The 22026-nt window shown below is 42.5% G+C and overlaps 1 protein-coding gene across 9 annotated transcripts in view; it reads right to left on the bottom strand.

The window, feature by feature from the left end:
* Positions 1 to 22026, bottom strand: part of LOC139561888 (adhesion G protein-coupled receptor L3-like) — a 336416-nt gene that overhangs the window by 172646 nt on the left and 141744 nt on the right. The window lies entirely within an intron of this gene.

Below are 22026 nucleotides of genomic sequence, written 5' to 3'. Positions count from 1 at the left end.
TCCTTGCTACTACAGAACCTCACATCATGACTACTTGCATTGATAATGACATTGGAGCTACTGCTACTGGTCTCATTCCCCATCCACCACAACTTCACAACGTATTCATTATATTGACTTAATCCACATGTGTTACAACCTGAAGTCACAATGTATGAAATAATTTCTCACCCATCTACACACAATACCCCATAATGATAAAGTGTAAACAGGTTTTTAGACATTTTTGCACATTTATTGAGAATGAAAAATAGATATACAGTCTCTAATTAACATAAGTATTCACACTAAGTCTATACTGAATCACCTTTGGCAGAGACTACAGCTGTGAGTCTTTCCGGATGAGTCTCTAACATGCTGACCACACCGCTCTCGTGGCAAAATAAATGTACACATACATGTTATTCAATCATTGCACCCACACTGCTCGCGAGTGTCTGCATGGCCAGGCGCTAAAATATCAATTGGTTCTATTTGTGATGCTCAACGCGCTGCAAGTCCAGCCTCTCTCATCTCCTGATTGGTTTTTAGGAGCATATACCCACGTGGGTGATTGAAAGATTAACTGAGGTCCACACTCCAGTCGGTTGTAGTAATGCACCGTAAAGTTGGTTGCCAACCACCATATAAAGTCCAAAGAAGAAAAAGAAGCCTCAAGGAAGGAGTGATGAAAAACGAATTTGGTTGACCGTTTTATCTGTATTAATTGTCAGAGTAGTGGACCTTGAGCATTTCAGATAAAATAACAACCCAATGTTTATATCCCAGGACAAATTAGCAAACTAGCTAAATTGCCATAAATGTTTCATGCTTTTTGACCTGTCCCCGAATTAATATAATTGGTTCAGATTTTGTTTTGATAATTCAACCTGCGTATCCTGATTGCTTCTGGTGTGGGTAAACAAAATCAACGTGCACGTGATGACGCACGCGCATCCCCGGTTTGGTCAGAATGTAATAGTTTTGCACACCTGGATTGTACAATATTTGCACATTATTCTTGAACAAATTATTCAAGCTCTGTCAAGTTGATCATTGCTAGACAGCCATTTTCAAGTCTTGACATAGATTTTCAAGCCGATTTAAGTCAAAACTAACTTGGCCACTCAGGAACATTCTTGGTAAACAACACCAGCGTACACCGAGTGTACAAAACATTAAGGACACCTTCCTAATATTGAGTTGTGCAGCCCCCTCCTCCTCCCCTTCTTTTGGCCTCAGAACAGCCTCATTTCCTCGGGGCATGGACTCTACAAGGTGTCGAAAGCGATCCAATGCTTCCCACAGTTGTGTCAAGTTGGCTGGATGTCCTATGGGTGGTAAACCATTCTCGATACACACTGGAAACAGTTGAGCGTGAAAAACCAAGCAGCGTTGCAGTGCTTAACACAAACCGGTGCACCTGGCACCTACTACCATACCCCAAAGGCACTTAAATATTTTGTCTTGCCCATTCACCCCATTCACATACACAATCCATGTCTCAATTGTCTCAAGGCTTAAAAATCCTTCTTTAACCCCTTCATCTACACTGATTGAAGTGGATTTTAACAAGTGACATCAATAAGGTCATAGCTTTCACCTGGATTCAGCTGGTGAGTCTATGTCATGGAAAGAGCAGGTGGCATTCATGTTTTGTGTATATTTAGCCTTGTGTTTTAGGTTGTTGTCCTGCTGAAGATGAATGTCTCCCTGTGTCTGCTGGAAAGCAGACAACCAGGTTTTCCTCTAGGATTTTTCCTGTGCTTCGCTCTTCTCAGTTTATTTTTATCCCCAAAAAACATCCTTAGTCTTTGCCGATGACAAGCATACTCATAACATGATGCAGCCACCACCATGCTTGAAAATATGAGGAGTGGGACTTAGTGATGTGTTGTGTTTGCCCCAAACATAACGCTTTGTATTCAGGACATGAAGTTAATTTCTTTGCCACATTTTTTGCAGTTTTACTTTAGTGCCTTTTTACAAACACTCTGTCATTTAAGTTAGTACAATGTTGATCCAGCCTCAGTATTCTACTATCACAGCCATTAAACTCTAACTGTTTTAAAGTTATATAGTTAAACAAAGATTAAATAAAACATTTAAATAAAGTAACCAATGGCCTCATGATGAAATCCCTGAGCTGTTTCCTTCCTTTCTGGCAACTGAGTGTAATTAATAACTTTACCAAAGGTATATACATGACTGCTTTTGTTTTTAACCATCTACCAATAGGTGCCATTCTTTGCAAGGCATTGGAAAACCTCCATGGTATTTATGGTTGAATCTGTTTGAAATTCACTGTTCGACTGAGGGACCTTACAGATTTGTGTGTTTGGGGTACAGAGAGGAGTCCATGATGTATTATTGCACACAGAGTCTGCACAACTCATTATGTGACTTGTTAACTTAAGCACATTTTTACTCCTGAATATATTTAGACTTGTCCTGACAAAGGGGTTGAATACTTATTGACTCAAGACCTTACAGCTTTTCATTTTGAATTAATTTGTAATTATTTATTTTTTGAATCCAATTTGACATGATGGGTTATTGTGTGTAAACCAGCGACAAAAATGTCATCCATTTTAAATATAGGCTGTAACACAACATAAAAGTCAAGGGGTGTGAACACATTCTAAAAGGCGGAGACAACAAGCCGACTTCAAGTAGTGTTTTTAGGAAAGACCATGACCTTACATTCTCCTAATAGCTACCATCTCTCAATCCCATTACTATAACTGACTGTGTGGAGTTCTTATTCTCACTGCTCTTATTCCTTTTGATCTTCCAAAACATCAACCATCTTTTTTTATGGAATAACTCTTTGATGTAGCCATGAATACTCTAGACATGATTATTTCATTGCTTAGATTTGAAGATACGGCATCCCCCTTTGAACATGACCGTTCGTTTACAAGTAACTGCAATGGAGGTATGAAATGCAGAAACTTCTTGGGGACTTTCCAACCCTTCATAAATATGCTGTGTTACTTTACTGTCTTTCTCAAATATGAAAAAAGGCAAGAATCTTATTGCATTGCTAATATTGTTTTTAAGAGTGTTTCATCGCAGCAATTCTCAAACCAGACCCAATCAGATAATCTGGTTTTGAACACAGCCCTGTAGACAAACTACAAATCCCATAATGCACGTATAGTATCCCAATTCCCCAGTTAATACCATCCTGTATTCATCCTCACACTGAACCGAGACATTACTCAAATCACCTGTACCTTTTACTCAAATCACCTGTAGCTTTTGTTTACTCAAAATCACCTGTACCTTTTACTCAAATCTGTACCTTTTGTTTACTCAAATCTGTACCTTTTACTCAAATCAAATCACCTGTACCTTTTACTCAAATCACCTGTACCTTTTACTCAAAACACCTGTACCTTTTACTCAAAACACCTGTACCTTTTTAGTCAAAACACCTGTACCTTATAAATTCAAATGAATACCCTAATTTCCATCCACGGACGTCATCAAAATAAAGTAGAAACAGAGAGTGCTATGTAAATCATGCTGTCATACAGTCAAAAACCGGCTTACTTAATAAGATGATATAATGTACATGGTAAGAGCAATAGCTTACACCAATTAAAATGACTGGCGCCACAGAGCTCGTCAATGCATTTCCTGCTTCTACTCTCTCCAAATATGATTCAGAAACAGTCATTCAAAACCAAAGCAACCCTGGGACAACTCCTTGGGGCGCACGTCTAAATATCATGCCCCCCCCCCCCCCCCACGCTTTTGCTCAACGCACAACAGCCAAGATTTATTGCGCAATGATGTCCCTTGCGCGGCCCGTTTCTCTGAATTCTGATGGGTGATGAATGTGTCAATCGTCTGTTGGGAGGTTGTTCATCTCTTTAGGTCTGTTGGTTAGAGACAAAACAGACACTTGGGCCTGGGTCATTAGATCTCATTGATTCAAACTTGGGAAGTGATGAATTTGATGCATTTTGCATTCTCATCCCCTAAACTTAGGACTGCTAAATATTTTATCAACACAAGTAAACAAGGTGTTAAGGGTAGAGGGGCTTGTTGTCTTCTGTATCTCCAGTGGAGATGTTTTCTTCTGTATCTCCAGTGTATCTCCAGTAGAGGAGGAGGTCTTGAGCCTCTGCTTCCAAGAATTCCTCTCGAATGTCTCTGTCAATCTAATATGAAAGAGGCGGTCCTTATCTACAATAGGATTTAGTCACCCACACAAGCATCATATCAAGTCAATTAGAACGGAACCAATCAGGGGGGCACATACTGTAGGGGGCCTATACAAGTACAGTGTTCCATTTTTGCATGGCATGATGCACACACACACACACACACACACACACATCCCAATTCATCACTTATGTATACCAAAAAGCCATTTTAACATATTTCTCCAATAAAGAGAAATGTGTAAATATCCCATCCACTTTAATGACATTTTTAATCTCTGTGTTTGTATGTAAATGATCTCGCCCACAAAGGGTCTAGGGTGCGCTTGAGAGATTGGAGGATTGAAATAAGCAATAACCTCTGTGAATCGATTTGTCTGGTGGGGGAGGTTATCTACCGGAGTCTACTTCAACAGATTATTTATTGTTTCCAGAATGAATTTTTCTATTCTTGCCAATAAATGGTGCGGCTCTCCTCCCATCTTAGGTGGTGAGGCTTGATTTATCTTCCAGGCAAAAGCCTGTAGGATTCAAAGCCAGTCGCCTGAGTTAAAGTAAGCCCCAATCCGAGAGACGCGGAATTGGGCTGTATGTTTTTATAGGGGTCACGTGGATATTAGCATGTCAGCTTGTTGTGAATAATGATCATTTGGCATGGGAATGCATAAAGTGAGATTTGTGTGCCCGCGTGCATCTGTGTTTAAGTGAGACTCTGTCCTAAAGTGTGTAAATCGAAGTGTGTATGGTTGCACATTTCTACTAGAGTGTGTATGTCTCCATACTGAGTATACAGTGTATACTGAGTGTACAAATCATTAAGAACATCTTCCTAATATTGAGTTTTGCCCTCAAAACAGCCTCAATTCGTTGGGGCATGGACTCTACAAGATGTCGAAAGCATTCCACAGGGATGCTGGCCATTGTTGACTCCAATGCTTCCCACAGTTGTGTCAAGTTGGCTGGATGTCCTTTGGGTAGTGGACACACATGATACACATGATACACACGAGAAACTGTTGAGCCTGTAAAACCCAGCAGTGTTGCAGTTTTTGACACAAACCGGTGCGCCTATTACCCTACCCCATTCAGAAGGCACTTACATTTCTTGTCTTGCCTATTCACCCTCTGAATGGCACACATATAAATCCTTCTTTAACCGCTCTCCTCCCCTTCATCTACACTGATTGAAGTGGATTTAACAAGTGACATCAATAAGGGCTCATATCTTTCACTTGGATTTGCCTGGTCAGTCCATGTCATGGAAAGAGCAGTGTACATGCTTTCAGTTTCCACTCCACCATGAAGTGCTCCATTTTTTTTCTTTTTTTTACCCTTAACTAGGCATGTCAGTTAAGAACAAATTCTTATTTTCAATTTCCTAGGAACAGTGAATTAACTGCCTTGTTCAGGGGCAGAACGACAGATTATTACCTTGTCAGCTCGGGATTCGATCTTGCAACCTTCGGGATGCAAGTCCAACGCTCTAACCACTAGGCTACCTGCAGCCCCCATCCACTCTATTGACCGTCTCTAGGGACGCTGATCCACTGACCGACGCTAGCCTCTGGAACCAGTCCTGCTGATATCCTTAACCTTCCTCAAGAGCTCCCCACCAGATTGCCATCCCTTGGCCAGATCCCTAACGGTACCACTGCTGTGTGGGTAGCTTTAGAAGGAGACGGGAAGATATGAGGAGAAGAAAGAGGGAGAAGAAAAATGCCATTGGCTTGGCTGGATCAGATTTTCAAAGCATCAAGTCCTGTTTGTTTCGCACAAAGAGCGATGACTACACCCGTGAGGAGTCAGAAGGGGTGCTTAAAAAGCTTATAGTGGCCACATGCACTGCATAGCAACAACAAAAAGATTCTAATCCCAGTCTCCAACACGACCGCTGTTCAGTGGCCTATCACGTCTTGGAAATCTTTGAAGAAATCTAACAGAGGCTCATCTGCACGGCTGAAATTCATACCAAAGCACACGAAAGCACTCTCACACAGGCCTTAAAGCGTTGGATTTGTTTTGCCGTTGCCATGGTAACCCCTAATGTCCAACTCCAGCTAGTGTGTGCTTCCAGCACTTTCTCTTCTTCTCAACGCCGCCCAGACCACAACACACTGCATTCCTATGCTAAAGTCACCCAAAGCCTGTGGTCTTAAACAGCTAATTACCCACTCCAAAAAAGGGAGAAGGAGGGATGAAAGCGCCACACCGACTAACAACCCTCCCTGTCTGCTCAGCTAACCGCGCAGCCGCAGTGTTTCTCAACAAACAATATCTCCGGGACAACCTGCAACCCTCGAGAAACACAAATGAGTAGGTGAGCCGGGACTGTGCATGTAGACATGTATACGTCTAGCCCCTCCAAAAGACAAACAAACAAATCTATGTTCGGGAGTGCAACACTCTTGATATTAGAAAATGTTGTGTTGAAGGCCGGCCTGAGACAATCAAATATGCCACGTTGACAGATCTATCCCTATTCGCTTCACAATAATAAACGACCGAGATGGGGATATAAGGAAGCATCTAATTCAATAGTGAGGTCAGCCATCGATATGGCAAGACGAGGGCCCCTTCGACTGCTTCATGCATTGGCATGCTAGAAATCATTGCGGGTCTTAAGGAACTGTCTGGCTGGATTTATGGGTGGGATTAAAAGCTCTGGGTCGGATTGAGCTCTCCTGTCTCCTCCATCCACGTCAATACACCCAAGGTCCCTTGGCTTGTGCAACTTTGGTGTGAGGGGAAAGTAATTTACTGAGCGTTAAGGTCTTAATTTGCTGGGATGACACATACCTCTCCCTCTGACAAAGGGGAGGACGAGTGTCGGAAATAGAAGGAAGTGGACGCGAAGAGCTCATCTCCAGTGAAATCGTCGGTAAACAAGCAATTGAGTTTTTTTAATGAAACTGACATTTTGATATGAACTGCCAAATGTGTCTCTCCTTCGCCTTTTGAGAAATGTTATATCCTGTACTGCATACTTAGCACGGTGTTTACTCACCAGACAATAATAGAATGAGCAGGGGTCTCCAACATCCTGTCACGGAGAGGCACTGGGTGTGCAGGCTTTTGTTCATCCCCAGCAACAAAACTCTCGTTTCCAACTATGGTCTTTAGTGTGAACCTTGATTATTTGAATCCGGTGGGTTCATGATGGGTTGAAGCAAAACCCTGAACAGCCAGATGGAGAGAAGTTGTAGATCACTGATTAAGGGCCTTAAGACAACGTACAGTTTAATGTATCTGTCTGTGGCTAAGTCTCCTCTTACTTTCAAAATATCAAACCTTCGAGAAAATCTGGACCCATACGATGTGGCCCAGGATTTTTTTTGACAGCATTTCCTTGACAAACTGGCTTTGAGCTGAGGTGAGTGGACAAGGCAGATAGCTTTGTTTGTGTGTGTGTGTGTCTGCAGGGAGAGGTGACATAGTGTCTTTTGAATCGGACCCCATGTGGCGGCAGTGTCCTGTCGAATTTGTCGAGCACAGCTGAGACATTTGACTTTCTTAACGTTTTCCATTCCAACAGGTCTCCTGAGATACAGCGTGGAGGCAAGGGGGGGAGAATACTGCATCCCCAAAAACTACTGCAGGGTGTGTGTTTGTCTGTGCAATTGTTGGTCTCAGCGCTAGTTTGGATGTGCATGCAGATCACTGTCAGATGTGCCTACAGTAACTACAGGGTAAGGCAGTGTAGTAGCAGTGTAATAGCATTTGCTGCTCGAGTCATAATAATGACTCATTATTTTTTGGTCCATTTCATCGTTTTAAATGATATTTGTCAGGGTAATTGAACAGAGATAACACTGCTATGGTAACACCTCTCAGGCAACACACACAACAGAGCGGATTGGATTCTGGAGCACCTGCTCTAGAATCAGCCCCCCCCAATCCTAAACTTTACCAACGGTGGGGGAAAATGCCCAAATGACCCAAAATCAGCATCTAGAGGCAACTTCACCCTACACCCTGTCTCGAAGAGCGGGGCTGACAGTCGTACTGTCAGAGTGCTGCGGAGCATCTGCCCCTCACTGAACTCTGGCGCCATGCAGTGTGGACGACAAGCAGGGGTGTTCGGCAAGTTTGGACACCTTTGCGGCATCTAAGCCAAAACAGATTGGAGTAGCAGAGGTGCCAGTGCGAACTGCTGGGCGTGTGGATGAGCCAAGCAGTGCTCACTTCGGGTTCAATCTCTGTAGAACCACCAGTTACCATCAATGCTAATAGGGCCCATGCTGCCAAAAGGAAAGGCCTTGATTAATGAATAGTAATTGAAACAGCCAATATCATATTTCTATCTATGGACGCTACCATGGAAACAGACTAGAATGTTATTTGTTATAATATCATGGCAGTTGTCAAGAAATCTGTTGACTTCCATAGACCCTGCACAATAAGAATAAAGCGAACCTTAACAAAAAAAAGCCCATACTATCAACAGCTCACATTAACAAAAATAACTAATATATGCCATTTAGTGAGATAGAACATAGAAGAGCCAATATCAAATGGGTAACAGTTTTTATCAGAATACCAAAAACGGGTAACAGCCTATGCCGCCAATGGAGGTGTGCATGCAAAACTGCTATATGATGTCACTGAGGCTCCTTCGCGTTTGATTTAATATTCTGGCCTCGTAACTAATCAAAACCCAGCAGATGTTGTCCCTGCTGACAGTGAAGTAAACAACAATATTAGGAAACTGTGGACAGTGTCAATTCCGCCGACTTCCCAAGGTGACACAGCCGAAAATCTGATTGAGTGGCGACAGCATCTCCGGGGGAAAAAAGAAGGATGCTGGGTGCACCGGCAGGTCACACAACCACCTCTCTCTTTCCATCCTTCTTCACATAGAACATTTCTCTTCAGCCTGTTCTCTCCTCTCTTTCCCCCCTTTATATGTCGCTTACCCTCGCTCTTTACCACTCCGTTATCTCTCTCTCTATTCACCCCCCTTCTTTCAGCTGGTCGCTATTGTGACGGTAAAAGGCAGTGTCCAAACAATACACAACTGTGAGGCAGCAGCAACAAACATATCCCCAATAAGGCTTTCATTTCTCATTGGCCAGTGCCAGTGTCTGCTGCGGGGGCCATTGACAGAATTAATGCTCATGAATAACAATGCGGCACTGTGGACCGAGAGCTACTGAGAGCTTCCCCACTGTGTCATATTGACATGCTCCCAGTCAGAAAATAACCTGGTATAATTAGCTTTCACAAGCAGGTATGGCAGCATGAGAGGCCGCTCTCCAGGCCAATATAAACCTTGAGGGAACATTGCATTGAATTTGTTCTCAGATGAGGAAAGGATAATGAGGAAAAGCAGCTATTGGCGAGAAGTACGTTTTTTTTTAATAACACATAGGTCGGTATTGCAAAACGAATAACAGTGACATGATATGTTTGTATTGACTCCGTGACTGAACATAATCCGTATCTTAGCGAATAATATTCAGCTCCTTCTGTACAGGTAAACCTATTGCAAAACATGCAGATATTTTGAAGTGACATCATCCAAGTATCCATGATGCATTTATTATATCATGGACTGGAAGTGAAATGGTCAAAGATATTTATTTTTTAATTTAGGAAATCAGTCTTTACCATAAATGCACACATGGCGTGGAGTGTGCTACGGCGTCATCATAATTATCAAAATAAGCTGATGGGTGGGACACATGAAAGGTAAACGTCACATCCACGCAGCCACACACACGCACCCACACAAGGTTTGTTGTGGCTAGGTCACCATTTCAATGCAATTTAAATATAAAGACAGTTCTCAAAAGCTCCCAGGACTTCAATCATACATGATACTTGACTATAGTATGTCTTCATTAAGTATATATTTTAGGGTTGTGGGGTACAAACTGATAGAATATTCAACGCCACGTCTGACCTCGGATCAAAGTGAATTGTGCAGTATCCGGTATGAAACATTGATCATAGGGATTGTTTCATAAATGTTCCAGATTAAAGATTGATAGTTGACATCCCTTGCATCCCCTTTTCCTATAATTTCATATTATTCATATTAATCCCATAGATTGTGAAGCGGAGACCCATGGGAAGTCTAATTGCGACCATCGGCACAGAAGTTGTAACAGCATCCAAAACAACAGAAGCGTCACCCGATGTTATAATAGTCAAACACATTTGAATCTAGACATCCTAAAAAAGACTTAAATAAAGACATAAAGCCCAGAGACTGTAACAACCTCCAGAAGGCTCCTATACAAACTTATTTGGAAAGTGTTGGGGGAAAGCCCTGCTGTTGAAATCTGAGACAATTATGAACCAACGACCGGATGGATGCTGCCAAAAAGATGGACGCAGTAGGTGGGGTGACTCGGGATGAGCGAGGGAAGCCTGGTAGAAACAGGTCACCAGGGGGACGCGGCGCGCCTGAGAGAGGAAAACGGGGAGAGAAGGGGACGTCTCGCTCCCTCGCCTCGACTGTGGAAGCAGGTGGCACCGCCGGCGGCAACTCTTTTGCTGCCCCAGAGTGCTGCACCCATAGAAGTTGTCCCGTGGCCACCCATTCATATCCAGCTTAGGCCCACTGAGGGAGGAGCAAGTGTGTGTGTGTGTGTGTGTGTGTGCGCGCGAGCATGCATGTGTGGTTGTGTGTGTTTGTGTGTGTGTGTGTGTGTGTGTGTGTGTGTGTGACAGAGGGAGAGACAGAGAAAATGAAAGGGAGCAAAAGAGAGAGAGACCAAGAGAGAAATATATATGCATAATATGGAGTAGGAGAGTACATTGGAAATTGGGAGAAGGACAAAGTCTCTCATAACGTCAGAGTTGAGTGCCCGCAAAGCTCATCACTAAGCTAAGGACCCTGGGACTAAACACCTCCCTCTGCAACTGGATCCTGGACTTCCTGACGGACCACCCCCAGATGGTAAGGGTAGGCAACAACACTGATCCTCAACACGGGGGCCCCTCAGGGGTGCATGCTTAGTCCCCTCCTGTACTCCTTGTTCACTCATGACTGCAGGGCCAGGCACGACTCCAACACAATCATTAAGTTTGCTGATGACAACGGTTGTCATCGGTGTCAGAGGAAGGCCCAAAAATGTCAAAGACTCCAGCCACCCAAGTCATAGACTGTTCTCTCTGCTACCGCACGGCAAGCGGTACCGGAGCGCCAAGTCTAGGTCCAAAAGGCTCCTTTCTATCCCCAAGCTATAAGACTGCTGAACAATAAATCAAATGGCCACCCAAACAACTTGCATTGACACCCCCCCTCCCTTTTATTTTATTTTTACACTGCTGCTACTCACTGTTTATTATCTATGCATAGTCAAGTTACCCCTACCTACATGTACATTTTATATGTATATAGACTCGTTGTTGTTATTTTATTGTGTTACTTTTTTTACTTGAGTTTATTTAGTAACTCCAATTTTCTTAAACTGTATTGTTGGTTAAGGGCTTGTAAGTAAGCATTTCACGAGAAGGTTTACACCTGTTGTATTCGGCGCATGTGATAAATACAATTTGATTACATTTGATTTGAGCTCCGACTGGATGCCGTCCCAGACAAACAGCTTGAGTCACCGTTTGACTGAGGACCAGGGCACCTCGTTTGGGCTCGGCTCTACAAGATGAGCCCACACTCTCTCCCCATCGTCTGAGTCCACAGTGCCGCCTGGCCAATCCAGCTGACACATATAAACACACATACAGCACTCCGTGACAAATGCAGTAAATCCCCAGCTGTAAAAACACTGGGAGAAAACCAGAGAGAGTGCCATCGACTCGACAACTAGTGGGGCTGGCAGTGGCACAACGGAGCTAAATCAGACTCAAATCCCGACAAACAAACTCCAAGATGAGCCCCTGTTCTCATGAATGATTCAATATCACTGCACCACTTGGACTAGCAGTGAGAGAAGGGGATAAATTAGATAAACAATCAGAAACCAAGCTAATGACTTCCTAGACTCCCAGATGAAAATAATGTATCTTGTTTATTTGGAGCTAATGGACACTCCAGAAACGTGACACTTGGGCGATGTCATTATTTTCTTTCCCAGACTACGGCAGTCTTATTTTCAGGACTAAAGTACACAGAAGTATGGCTAAGTGTGCTCCGTTACCGTCGAGGTCATTCCCAAGGAAATGAAGGAGCTCGGCCCCTCTGACCTACCTCCCCCAAGTCTGCCTAGTTCTCTATAGATGATGTATTAGGAGTGGAACAATATGGTACAAACAAGGAGAGGCTTTCATTACCAAGCTAATTTAGGCTGGTGTAAATCACCTGGGTTGTGGTGTAATGAAACATGGAGCCTGGGCTGACACGCAGAGCCTGATTCATAGGGGCACAGTCTTTCAGGTGAATTGTACCATTCTACCGTTCGCACATCAATTTAAATTAAATAGCCCTTAGCGCAAGTGATTGGTGCAGGAATTTATATCAGGGGAAAGTTCTTTAGAGGGGCAGGGTGCACGGAAGGGAGTAGAAGATTCCTAGGAGGACTGGTAATGATGTAGACATGAGACATAAATCAGAAAAGCATGAAGATGTTTCATCTTCGAGGCGAGGATGGCTCAACGCAAAGTTACCCAAAGGTTAAGCGAAGTCGGCCGCCCACTCCTACATAAGACGACAAAATCGAGAAATTGCCACCTTAGACGCGTTCACTTTGAGTCGGCTTACTGGAGGAAACGATGAGCTATAGTAGACATCAAATGGGTGTCTACTCCAAGCTGCCAATTAAAAGAGGAATGGAGGAAGAGGGAGGACAGAGGGATATCTGAGCAAAGGAGGAAAACATCAGCTGGGAACGAGGTCGGTGTGCTTCAAGTGTTCCGTTTAACCACCTGCCCCTGTCAGAATTACCAAATTTTTTACTGTTCTGATGCATCCAAGCGAAACCCCCTCCCACAGCTAACAAATTCACTGAGACCTCCTCCTCCCGACCATTTACTTTCATTACGACACATGTTTAACCAGTGACCGCACCGCACGAGGCTATTAATCTGGCATTGTATCACATTAGGCCCGAGATATGTCAGGGTTTCCTGAGGAGAACAGTTCAAAGTTGAGAAGTTACAACCTCTCAAATTCACCCACTTTTTTACTTCTTCAACTTGTGGGGGCATAAGAAAACTCAAAGGGATTCTCAAACCGCCCGGCTACTGGATTCATTCCTGTTTCTTTTTCTTCCTCTATACCTTGAGTTATCAATCCGCTCCGCTTGGGGAAACCTCCCAAAAGCATTTTCCACTGCCAGTTTAGGCCTTTTTTTATTAATCACTGTTGAGTCTGGTCTAAGATCCAGGCTTGCTCGTTGGCTGGAAGGTTAGACTGTCAGGCTGAATTTACTATATCTAATTGGCCAAATGGAAATACAGCAGGTTCTAATCAAGCCGGGTGGAAAGAAAGAAGGCAGGCAGGGCTGAACAACTATATCAGGTGACAAAAAAAGGGGGAAAAATGACACTTTTTTTCTGTGAAAAGCACAGTATGGAATAGAGGGTTAGATGAATGAGGAAGGCAAACATGAACAGATTGGAATTGGGTTCATATTCCTAAAGTAATCATCAGACTGGATTGAATTTTATTGCTTGCATGTTCTGTGTATTCCATGGGGGGACATTACTTTTTCTGTCAGAGCTCTTTTCTCTATTACCCTTTTACATATTTATGTTTGTATTGTCGGCAAACCTCCTTTGGCTTTATTTAATTGTGGCACATTTGTTTCGGTATTCACAACACACCATTGTCTCATGCTGTGGTTGACAGATTCTATTACTGACAGGTGCTCAACGCGACCATAGTTTGAGGGAAATAGCTTGATTAATAGTTAGTCGGCACTGCACACCCTGCAGCACATGTATAAGTTATGACAGATAGGTCAGAAAATTGCAGAAGCAAACTGCTCTGCCTTTTAAATAATAGTGTTGGTCTCAAACAGGCCTCATACAGCACAATGTTAATCAATAGAAAATAGATAGACAAAACACAAACTCAGCATATTTGAGACTGGAGATTTATTTCTAAAAATAAACCCGTATCCAATAACTTGAGGGTGTGCGAGAAGCAGACGTATGATAGTTGTGATTCAGAGATTAAATTCATGCATAAATTCATATGACACCGCTTTGTTTGAGGAGTTAAAATGCTAATGCAGGGCTTGACTTTAAACAACGGGGGAGACACCCGAGGGAGGGCTTTGCAGGTCACGCATGGCCAATGATCGCACTACTTGCTCATCCGCTTGGCATGGTAAGCTCCCTTTTCATTTCGGTGGTGGGTAGTTCTCCTTCTCATCAGTCTTCATAATCTCTATCCTACCTCATGCTTAGCCAAGGAATTTACTCTCAAATGTTGATTTATATGTGAAGTTCAACACCAAGCCAAAATACATATCTTATATTACACCCCCCCCCCCCCCCCCCCGATGAGCATATATCTGTAATAATTATAAACATTATAAACACAAGTTATTTATTGCCTGACTGAGAATTTAACCAACATTACATATGGTTGTTGCATCTATGGGTCAAATATTTAAGATGCAAACATGTAATTTATGTACTATAAACCAAACAGTGCATTGTCATGCATGACCTGGGTTACCCCCTTTAAAAAACATACAGTGCATTGTCATGCATGACCTGGGTTACCCCCTTTAAAAAACATACAGTGCATTGTCATGCATGACCTGGGTTACCCCCTTTAAAAAACATACAGTGCATTGTCATGCATGACCTGGGTTACCCCCTTTAAAAAACATACAGTGCCTTCAGAAAGTATTCACACCCCTTGACTTTTTACACATTGTTGTGTAACAGCCTGAATTTAAAATGGATTAAATGGAGATGTGTCACTGGCCTACACACAATATCACATAATGTCAAAGTGTTTTTATACATTTTTACAAGTTAATAAAAATGTAAAGCTGAAATGTCTTGAGTCAATAAGTATTCAACCCCTTTGTCATGGCAAGCCTAAATAAGTTCAGGAGTAAGAACTTGCTTAATAATTCACGAGTTGAATGTACTCACTCTGTGTGCTATAGTGTTTAACCTGATTTTTTTTTTAACTACCTAATCTCTGTAGCCGACTCATACAATTAACTGTAAGGTCCCATAATCGAGTGTTGAATTTTAAACACAGATTCAACCACAAAGACCAGGGTTTCCAATGCCTCGCTAAAAAGGGCTCCTATTTGTAGATTGGTAAAAAATATAAATATATATTTTTTAAAGACCTTGAATATCCCTTTGAGCACGGTGAAGTTATAAATCACACGTTGGAAGGTGTATTAATACAACCAGTCACTACAAAGACACAGGGCTCCTAACTCAGTTTCCAGAGGAGGAGGAACCCGCTCAGGGATTTAACCATGAGGCCAATGGTGATTTTAAAACAGTGGCAGAGTTTAATGGCTGTGATAGTAGATAACTGAGGATGGATCAACAACATTGTAGTTACTCCACAATACTAACATAACATGACAAATACAAATATTCCAAAACATGCATCGTGTTTGCAATAATGCAATAAAGTAATACAGAAAAAAACGGGGCAATGAAATTAACTTTGTATTGAATACAAAGTTATGTTCGGGGCAAATCCAACACAACACATCACTGAGTAAAACTGTTCATATTTTCAAGCATGGTGGCTGTCATCGTGGTATGCTGTCGTCGGCAAAGACTAGGAGGTTTTTAGAATAAGAAGAAACGGAATTGTGCTAAGCGCTGGAAAAATCCTAGAGGAAAACATGGTTGTCTGCTTTCCACCAGACACTGGGAGGCAAATGCATGTTCCAGCAGGACAATAACCTAAAACACAAGGCCAAAGATGAGCTCTGTCAAGACGATATTGAATGTTCCTGAGTGGCCTAGTTACAGTTTTGACTTAAAATGGCTTGAAAATCTATGGCAAGACTTGAAAATGTCTAGCAATTTTCAACAACCAACTTGACAGAGCTTGAAGATTTTTTTAAAGAAAAATTGTAATCACTGCCAAAGGTGATTCTAACATGTATTCACTCAGGGGTGTGAATACTTAATAAATGAGATATTTCTGTATTTCATTTTCAATGAATTTGCCAAAATTCCTAAAAACATGTTTTCACTTTGTCATCATTGGGTATTGTGGATAGATGGATGAAAGAAAAAATGGATTTAATACATTTTGAATTAAGGCTGTAACACAACAAAACTTGTAAGTCACGAGGTAAAAATGCTTTCTGAAGGCACTGAAGGCTGGCAAAACGCCCAAAGCCTTTTTTAAGGGCTGACTTTTTGTCAGAGACAGCCAATTGATCTTCGATGAGACATTATCCCGCTTCGGCTCGGCGAACTCCTGTTACACTATGCTCGCTCGTCTATTCCATATCGCCAAGTCATCAAAATGGCCAAACTTGAATTGGCTTTAAAAAAAATGTAGAGAAGAGCAAAATAAATGTTCGGCAAACTTCTATGAGCAAACGGGTTGAGAGAGATATGATCAAGCAACAGAAGCGGGAATATGCGGCATGATTAATACACAATGGGGTATAAAGTAGAGAGAGGACTGCAGAGTCATTTGTGTGCTGATGTCTAGCTCGTTGTCGGGGCCAACTTGGGCTGATCTACCCCTCTGTGTAAGGACATTCCATGTGGTTTGTGCTTCAGTGCTGTGAACATCCTCTCAAAATAGTACTAGCATTTCACCAGTGTTTGTACATAAATAAAGACTCTGAATACCCTCCTAGCTTGTACTAATAGTAAATTGTATACAGTCACATGCCATTTGCTCCATAACCATTTGCTGAAACAATGAAAAATGCATAGATCAAGGAACAAATTCACAAGAATGTGCATCAACAAATGTGACTTGAAACAGAAATGCCAAAACTAATTATGATAATGATGAAAACAGAATATCCACTTGGTTGGATAATTGGCAGTGTTGAAAGAGAGTCTGCCTATCCCGCCAGTGAAATGTACGCTTACGACATCACAACAGTTAAGTCAAAGGATTTGAAAGAGGAAGGACATAGGAACTGAAGGGAATCTTAAAGTAATCGTTTCTTTTTAATATAAATATCTCATCAAATTCTTAAACCCTGAAGTAGGTCAAATGCCAAGAATGACGGAAACTTGACCGGATTGCAAGCGCAATGGTGAGGGAGTAAGGTTCTTCACTATGCTCGCTTTCTCTCCCCCACCTCTCTGTCTTTGATGAGGAATTTTAAGTTTTAATTATGTTTTGCTTGTTTCATACATTCTAGCCTGCATTTGACAAAGTGAATAAAGCCCCAAAAAACTACGATGTTATACTTGTAAAATAAGTTAACTGTTGACCTGCTGTTGCTTCAAATCCCCAGTGGTATATCATGCAATTCTATTGCATTCTACACTCACCCTGATGGTAAATATCCATCTGAATTACTGGGAACTAGTGTAAAATCAAAACACACTGGAGTCAATTTAGTTAAAAGAAAAAAAAGCATCTAGCACAAAAGCACATTTTCCTTGTTAAAACACGTTTCAACACGGTACTTCTTTCACATTTTCAGAGTGTTTGTCTCAACAAGGGGGGGGGGGGGGGATGGGGGCAAACTCGAAACAGCACTTGGCTGATGAGAGGCGAGACCCTTTCCTGTGTATAGACAGAATCAGCAGTAGATATCCAATCAAGGCCCGAAAGCGATGGTGGAGATGAAAACCTCAGAGAAAAAGGGATAGAAATGGGGGGGAAGAGGGGAGTGGAGGAGTCTCCTTTATGACCCTCTTCTCCTACAAGGGGGATCATACACGGGCGTGACACAATGCTATCAGCCTATCAGGCGTTCCCCCTTAAGGTACCCGGCGAGGTCTGCAGAGATGCCGGGTGATATATGACTTTGATATCGCCGGTAATTAACTGGCCGTGAAGGCCACAACGCCTCAGGGGAAAGAAAGGGAGAACACAAAAGAGGAAAGGCGCTGGGTCGCTGATGAGAAAACGGCAGAGGCTGTTGTTGTTCGATATCGTCGCCGTTTGTTTTTGAAGTACGGCGCGTCGCCTGTACGTTGTCGAGATAGAGCCTGATTGATATGAGAGCACCCTGCTGCAGGCGGAAGCACTTTTGATGAATAATCTAGCTTCACTGCAGAGTTTATTGAGGAGAGATTTCCAGAGGCCCCCAAAAAATAAACCCTGTGTAGATAAATTAAAAACACTCGATATACAGGCCTAGTTGACAGCGAACTTTCATTGGGAAGAGTAGGTGGACTAAAATGTGGTAATTGCCACCAATTACATCAAATTAGTCCCGGTTGCATTGGTTGAATTACAATATCATTAGCCACCTTCCAGTCGCAACCCGGCCCCACACACAGGTGACACGTCTTTGAGTGGCTGTGATTTTCCAGACACGTAATGGCCACCGCATGCGGGAGCATCAGTAATGACTCAGAGCCATTCATCCTGTCGGGGGCATGGTGGGGAGACAGCTTTCATTTTGAGATGCATTACGGCACTCACTGGCGCGGCGGCATGCTATCACTCAGGCATAAGCTATTAGACCTCGCTTAAAAGACTGTAATGGAACCAAACACCTTGCTAGAAGAGACTCTGTGCGCCGATGGGATTTTTAGTAAGCAACCCGTCTTTCCATGGGGGGGGGGGGGGGGGGGGTTCATTCCATTCTTCCGAAGGGAGGAAAAGTACGTTGAGCTAGCTAAATGTGTATTGACGGATAGCGGGCTTGGTGACATGGATGGGTATTTTTCTGATGATGGATGCTAGCCTGTGGCTTAGAGTTTGAGCTTGCAGCCTGGTTCGTCCTATTAACTGGCTGTGAATGATACCCAGACCATGCCCGTCAAAATGACTTAGCCAGTGCCAGCAGGGAAGACAGGTGGCTCATGGGCTGGAAAAAAAGAGAAAGAAATCCCAAAGGAGGAACATTCCATTAAGTGGGAGGGGGGAGAGGGAGGCACAGGCAAAGCAGGGTAGGATATCAAATACCAGGGAAGTGTGTCTCAGTCGCTGGTCTGTATGCCAGTGCCAATGCCCATTTAGTTTGGAGGACATTGTGTACGGAAGCCAGTAGCTAACAACGTGAAGGAAACCAATATCCTTTTCATGGATAGACCTAAAGAAATATATGAAAACAATCACTGGAAAAAAAATACTAGTGAGAGTTTGCCTGCTATTGTCTATTTGTTATAACATATATACCTAGTCTGAACACTATGCTAATGCATTTTGTTATGTGATAATCTGATCAAAGCCAGTCAATTGTAATCAGGAAAAAAGCACAGCAAAGAATAATTACTGTGATTTGCTTTGAAGTATGTCAAAGTCTGCAACGGTGTGATGAGCGGTCCATTCTTCTTCTGCCTGTATTTTTACCCCACATTATCCTTTCAGGGAAATCAGACGAATCCAACAAACAAATGCAGAGCGAGCAATTTTCGGGCCCGCTTTTCATCTCGTGCCAACCTCTGCATTATCCCTCACCTTTGAACGTACTTTTTTCTGAGTTTTTGTTTCTGTTTAGTTTCTGTTTGTTTTGTTTTATCATGAGCTTAGCTACCGGTTTCCTAGCAACAGCTGTGGGAGCTTGGTTGCAGCCGGGAATCCCGCACGTCCATTGCGCTTTCCTGCATGCTAACACCTCGCACAGGCCTCTTCACATGCTAATGTGTTAGCCATGTTGCTAGTATTACAAATATCTCAGGACTCTACCCTCCCCGAGCCCCCCTCACCACCCACAACCTTTATCCACTTGCCAAATTTGCCTCAAATACAATAAGAGCTCGCTCTGAATCAGGTTTCACTTGCCGTTTAGCTCTTGTGAGTTGCTCTCCGCTAGCTCTGTGATGGTAAAGAGAGGTGCAGTTCCCTGCCGCTGTTCTTTTTCTCTGGTTGTCTTTTTTGTTGTTCTGTTTCTTCCTCATCTCCAGTTCGATTCATTCCGCCAAGGATTACTGTTCTGAGTGGGCGGTGCAGGAGGGATAACAAGGGAGATGCTATGGGGCGGATCAATTATCTGACAGTGGTGTTTAGACCTACCTTTTTATCCCTACTTCTCAACACCAGAGAGTATCTCATCTTAGTCGTGCATTACACTCAAAGTGGAGGGAAAGGCAGTTAGGTAATGTGCAGAACGTCATTAGAATTCTCAAAGCAGCACATGGAACACTGGGTTTGGAAAACGAGGACGTGTCAACACTGAATAGCAATTTAGATAAACCTTATCTCGGTGGAGTGCTCGTAACCTACAGTATTCATGAGGACGTGATCATGACAAGCGCTACAAATCCTGGTACATTTCTGCAGCTTTTAAAGAGGGCTTGAACCAAATCATGCTGTGTATCTATGGAAAATGGTTTGACAGACAACCTTGGTCTACCATCTCTCCTTACTAGTACTTAGTTACTCAACCCAGGGCTATTACAATACTGTATAAGGATCATCATACCACAACCAAAAAAACGACGATGAATGTGCTTACTTTTCTTAAATCGAACACATTGGCTGCATGTACAGTATGCTCAAAGCCTGGGTGATCTGTGTACATTTGCTTAATGTAAATCCTCAAATTATGTGTACAATCTCTTAAATCACCGTCAAAGTGCTGTATACTCTTTGTCTGCACTGACAAATCGGCCTCCATTTCCTGGTATCCCCACAATGTAGCCATAGCTCACCAAGAAAATATTTATGTCGACAAATAACAGATAATGTATTCAAATCAACATTAATTTCTATCACAGGTCAAATGTATTTGTGGTATGAATTTACAGCCAAGACAGGGATTTATAGTGTTCAATCGGAAAACATTACAGAATTCTTGACCGCTTCCACTCAAAACATTGGATTTCTTCAAACATTTGGATCCTTATTCAGATTCAAAAAATACTCCATCAACAGGCTCTGGAATCAGAGTAGCAAGTACTCCTGCTGCACTGTTCAATTATTTGTTATTTATTTTATGAAGAAAACATTCCGTTTTCCATAGCCCTTACTGGCTTTCATGCAATTTAAACGTGAGCTTGTCCGAGGTGTTGGACTTGACAGCAGTTGCTATCCATTGGAGCGCTGCAATTGGTTGCCCAACATTCTGGGGCAGGGCTTAGCGAAGGGTCAATTCCATCTCTAATTAAAGTCAATTCAGAAATGTAAATGGAACACAAATTATCAACATTGGAGAATTGTGTATTATTTTCAATGAGGACGTGATCCCCTGAATGGACAAAGTTTGTTCATGAAATCCCCCCCCCCCCCCCCCCCCCACTCTGCCCTGCCAACCCCAGACAAAGGCTCAATAAAAGGTAACCAAAATTGCAACGTCAGTACTTGGGGCGGGTGTCAATGAGCCAATCTCCCCTGTTATTGTAATGGTGAGAGGTTAGCATGTCTTTGGGGTTTGATATTTGTGTGTCTAACTTTCTCACTCATCATAATTCACATTACCCATAGTCATGATAGCATCCACATTAATGTAGAAGCGTTTAAAAACATATTCTATTCTTATTTACACCAAAAGTGACTCCAAAATGACAACACATTATTTACCATTCTATAATAATGATAATCTGAAACACAACCAAAACAAACAGCAAATTAGTCAAACAAATTTGTAGTCACAAGCTTGATGTAGTCATTGCGTGCTATGAATATGGGACTACATGTTTTACTTTTTACTACTTTAATGCATAAGTGAATTTGTCCCAATACTTTTGGTCCCCTAAAATGCGGGGACTATGTACAAAAAAGACCTTTAATTTCTAAACTGTTCACCCGATATGGATGAAAACACCCTCAAATGAAAGCTGCACTCCCACCTCGGTCATAGTATCATTTAAAAATGCAATGTGCCGGAGTACAGAGCCAAAACAACAACAAATGGGTCAATGTCCCAATACTTTT

The sequence above is a fragment of the Salvelinus alpinus genome, chromosome 31 (assembly GCF_045679555.1).
Source record: "Salvelinus alpinus chromosome 31, SLU_Salpinus.1, whole genome shotgun sequence".
Lineage (NCBI taxonomy): Eukaryota > Metazoa > Chordata > Actinopteri > Salmoniformes > Salmonidae > Salvelinus > Salvelinus alpinus.
Note: the sequence above shows the minus strand (reverse complement) of the source record. Positions and strands in the feature narration are given on the sequence as shown.